This window comes from Tasmannia lanceolata, unplaced genomic scaffold (assembly GCF_043159265.1).
Source record: "Tasmannia lanceolata isolate RefF3 unplaced genomic scaffold, GAP_Taslan_0.1 ptg000029l, whole genome shotgun sequence".
Classification (NCBI taxonomy): domain Eukaryota; kingdom Viridiplantae; phylum Streptophyta; class Magnoliopsida; order Canellales; family Winteraceae; genus Tasmannia; species Tasmannia lanceolata.
In genome coordinates this window covers 864,102-869,329 of record NW_027518706.1, presented here as the reverse complement: position 1 = coordinate 869,329, position 5,228 = coordinate 864,102, and positions in this window count along the sequence as shown.

The following is a 5,228-nucleotide window of genomic DNA, read 5'->3' as shown; positions in this document are numbered from 1 at the left end:
CCATCAAATCCATAAAAAGGTCCTGAAGTTCAAAGGCATGGGTTTTCAGCTACAAAAATGGGTTATTAGTACCTAAGGGAGGCTTCTCAATGGCAACAGAGGGGAGCTATGCATGGTATTAGAGAATGGATTATGGGCCCTCAAATGGGGTAGGAGAAGTACCCTCGGAGGGTCCATCAAATCTAGAAGAAGGTCCTCAACTTCAAAGGCATGGGTTTTCAGCTACAAAAAATGGGTTATTAGTACCTAAGGGAGGCTTCTCAAGGGCAACAGTGGGGAGCTATGCATGGTATTAGAGAAGGGATTATGGGCCCTCTAATGGGGTAGAAGTAGTACCCTCGGAGGGTCCATCAAATCCAGAAGAAGGTCCTTAAGTTCAAAGGTATGGGTTTTCAGCTACAAAAAAGGGGTTATTAGTACCTAAGGGAGGCTTCTCAAGGGCAACAGAGGGGAGCTATGCATGGTATTAGAGAAGGGATTATGGGCCCTCAAATGGGGTAGGAGAAGTACCCTTGGAGGGTCCATCAAATCTAGAAGAAGGTCCTGAAGTTCAAAGGCATGGGTTTTCAGCTACACAAAAGGGGTTATTAGTACCTAAGGGAGGCTTCTCAAGGGCAATAGAGGGGAGCTATGCATAGTATTAGAAAAGGGATTATGGGCCCTCAAATGGGGTAGGAGAAGTACCCTTGGAGGGTCCATCAAATGCAGAAGAAGATCCTGAAGTTCAAAGGCATGGGTTTTCAGCTAGAAAAAAGGGGTTATTAGTACGTAAGGGGGGCTTCTCAAGGGCAATAGAGGGGAGCTATGCATGGTATTAGAGAAGGGATTATGGGCCCTCAAATGGGGTAGGAGAAGTACCCTTGGAGGGTCCATCAAATCCAGAAGAAGGTCCTGAAGTTCAAAGGCATGTGTTTTCAGCTACAAAAAGGGGTTATTAGTACGTAAGGGGGGCTTCTCAAGGGCAACATAGGGGACCTATGGATGGTATTAGAGAAGGGATTATGGGCCCTCAAATGTGGTAGAAGAAGTACCCTTGGAGGGTCCATCAAATCCAGAAGATGGTCATGAAGTTCAAAGTCATGGGTTTTCAGCTACAAAAAAGGGGTTACTAGTACCTAAGGGGGGCTTCTCAAGGCCAATAGAGGGGACCTATGGATGGTATTAGAGAAGGGATTATGGGCCCTCAAATGGGGTAGGAGAAGTACCCTTGGAGGGTGCAGCAAATCCAAAGATGGTGCTCAACTTCAAAGGCATGGGTTTTCAGTTACAAAGAAGGGGTTATTAGTACCTAAGGGAGGCTTTTCAATGGCAACAGAGGGGAGCTATGCATGGTATTAGAGAAGGGATTATGGGCCCTCAAAAATTCAATCCCTACACTCTTCAAACTCATGTCTGTTTTCTTTTCGCAAGCACTTTCACATTTAACACCAAAGCTAAATGGGATAGCATGAGTTTTGAATTACTAATAATAGCAATATCTTATGGAGCACAACCACCCTTTGCGCATTATCATATCACACTGCCACATTTCTCTTAAATAAAATCTTTGCAAATTATTTCTTTCAGATAGTAAAGAAAATAATATGAAAGATAACAAGGGGGTGAAGGCAACGGATAAAGATATGTGATTGTATAAGAATGCCATCTGGAAACATGTACCCCAACTGTAAGAACGGTGTGTTTGCCACAAATGGTTTATTTTTTCTCTAAATATACACTCAACTCCTATTGTTAAAGCATCAATTTCTTTAATGTTAATCTTTATTTGTTAGTTTCAAGAATTTCTTGCTCAAAATAAATTGATGTTAAGAAAGATTTTATTCATGGAAAGTTCAAAAGCATAAATGTAGTTCAAAAGCTTTTAGTATGAGAGGTGAGACTGCAAACTACATCTACATCTCTACTATGACAGGTGAGAATACAAATTTGTCAACTGACTACAAACTACATCTCTACTCCGTACTCACACCGAAGACAAATCATGAAAAATAAACTGAGACCAGGTAGGGTTTACTGTTTTCCAGGTTTCATACGTGCTTCACCTTCGTCGAGATCGCCGGAGAGATTGCCTACGCCTCTGTTTGGTTGTCAAAAATTAGGCATCTCATTAGAATTTCGTGGGAATTTTAGATGCCGGCACGTCGTTTGGTTGTGTTTTTCATACCCGATGCTCAAAACACCCACAACAATGTCGGGATACGGTCGGCCCACGTGGCTCTCCAATGACAACCGAATGGCAAACCCCCAAAACCGAGTTTCTATATTAGAATTTCAACAGGAATGGCCTTCTCAAACGACGGATGAGGCTCCACGCACTGCTTCGTCGCATATCTTCCGCTAAATTCTTGTAACCAAATGGCATTTCGGAATTTAGTTCCAACAAAATCCTAGTAAGCATCCCTACAACCAAACGTTACTTCAAAACCCCACCCCCATAAGGTCCTTTCATTGCCATTCTGCACAAATCCCCTTTCACTTCCCCTTCCCGCCGAGATTCACGAACCAAACAGACCCGTAGAGATCGCCGGAGAAGAGGACGGAAAAAAAAAAAAACACAGACGGGAGGAGAGAAGAGGGAAGAGAAAGAGAGGGAAACTAAAATGCTTTTTTATTCTTAAAAGTCATATCACCTATTTCTGCCACAAGGGCATTCTCGTCATTGAAAATTTTGAAAACCAAATTTTGACCCCCTTCTGTCATTTTCAGCATACACTTGACCCCTCTGATATTATTTCTTTTATTTGCCCCCCCTCTGTCAAATTTTCTATAATATAAGCTATTCAGTTCCGGCAGAAAATAACAAAGTGAGTAAAAAAGAAAGGTTACTGATAATGGCACTACAATGTTTTAATAATTGCACTAAATTCTCCTGTTTTTTACTGTTTAAACAGTTTGACAAAAAGCTCTGCGGACCGGTTAAAACAGAAAAGACAAGCTGAGTTTGTGCAATTATTAAAACATGGCGGTGCCAATATCAATAGCCAAAAGAAAAAATAAACCATAATGACGTAGAGCCAAACCTGTATTATTGGTAGGCTGAAGAAGAATAACATCAAAAACATCCAAATCAGAAGCCATGGAATCTGCCTGTAATCAAAAGAATCAATATGAAACAAAAATTATGTTTCAAAGAGTTCCCCAAACAAAAAGTTGTAAAACAACACATTACTGTTTAAGGGCGATGATTTTTTCGACCCCCATGTAGGATTATGCGCCCTCCTTTTAACGTGATTTTGACGTGAGAAAGCGTTAAAGTTTGCCCACAATTCACATTAAAAGGGGGGCGCATAATCTAGGCCACCTCCGCCTTTGTTCATCTTACAAATTACAATAACCCTAGATTTATTAGAGATGAAAAATAGAAGCTGTTTCTAGGAGATTCTTTCAAGTGAGCAAACGTTTAAAAGAAGAATGTCACAGAGGCTTCGTTCAGTTGATTCACTTGACTAGAGAAGTGTCAAGAAATGACGTGACAAATGGAAAGGAAAACCTGTGAGATGAGTGTTTAGTTGTCAGGAAACGGTTGAGAAAATGAACATAAAAGCGAAATGATGCGTTTAGTTGGATAGAAAATAAATGGAAAGTTTATAAAGTGGACACTTACTAGCCATATAAGCATCTAATGTGGGGTCCACATATGATAGACACCCCAATGTTCCAAAAATAAATGGGCCACCATATGACCGAGCTTAAGTGGGCCCTAAACATGGTGAACTCAATGCAACATGTGGAGCCCACATGTGTCCATCTAAAAATACTATCACGTTGCAAATAAAGAATGGTAATACGAAAGGGAAAAACTGTTTTTGAGCTTGAGCTAGCTCGAGCTCCAAAACAGTGTGGGCCTACATTTTTTGTGTGATCCAAAGCATTCATTCAAAAGGCCCTTACATAGATAGGGTATTTACAAAAAAATCAGGTGGTTAGGATCATCCTAATCTTTCCATTTGTGGAGAGAAATGGGCATATTTGTGGAGAAACAGCCGTCCATTTTACCCTCCACTTTTGGGTGGATTAGGATTATCCTATGGACCTGATTTTTGGTACACAACCCTATCTATGTAAGGGGCCTTTCGAATGAATGCTTTGGATCACCCCAAAAATATGGGCCCTCATGAGTTTTTGAAGCTCGCTAGAAACACTTTACCCATACAAAAACTGCAAATATATCATGTTTACAAACTAAATCCATTCCACATGTTTACATCTCATTTCTACCGCATAGAGAAACCACAATAATCAAGACCAAAAAAGAAGCAGACCCATATCTCATTCCACAACAGCGAAAACTATTTTTTATAGAAAGAAACAGCTTAGAAACTGATTTATACAAGGCAAAACCTAGGTAAATCAAATGTCGGTGTCCTTCCTAATGACTACTTATACCACTAATCAACAATGTAACTACCTGCATACAAATATAGCCTAGGGGTGTTGTTCCAAGTAATAGATGGGGGGTACATAATTTCCCTTTATGACTATTCATTTTAGAATTGAAGGGGGTGAACGAGAAAGAAAAGGGGGAGAATGTATCATTTCCCTATCTATCTTAATTTATAGATGGGCCCCAACAAGTAAGTGGTTTGACGCATATACAATGGAGCCCACCTATTAGATGGCAGGGCCCAGCACGTGAAGTGTGCTCGCGGCATGTGCATTACACATACACATACGAGGGAGAGAGAGAGGGGGAAATGAGGAAACTTGGAATGAAACTCCCCTATAAGGTAATTATTTAAAAGCACCTGCCTATTGCTTTAACCGAAGACTAGTACTAGTAGCCGTAGCAATTCAACAACGACTAAAGGCGCTAATAAGGGCCCCCCATCATGTAAGGGGGCAAAGGAAATGGAAAACCAAAGCAAGCAGGAAACGTGAATGAGAAATGAATACTGGAACAAGCAATTAAGAGAGAACCAAATGCAGAACCCATAGTCATATTGTATGTATAGAAAGCAATTGGGGGGTTGTGCGATTTCCCCCGAGACCGTTGCGACGGTAAGACCGTTTGATAGCCATGCAAGACTTGGTTAAGGTCAAAGCATAAAAACGAAAGTGAATCTCATTCAACCTTGTTCCTCGGGCTTATTTAAAGCCTTGTGACTCTCATCCCATCAAATGAGGAACCAAATTTGGGTAGATAGTATGACTTGACAATGTCAAGCTAAGACTACCGCGAAGTAAACATAGGGTCTGTCTTAGCCTTGACTATAGAATCTAATTTCCTC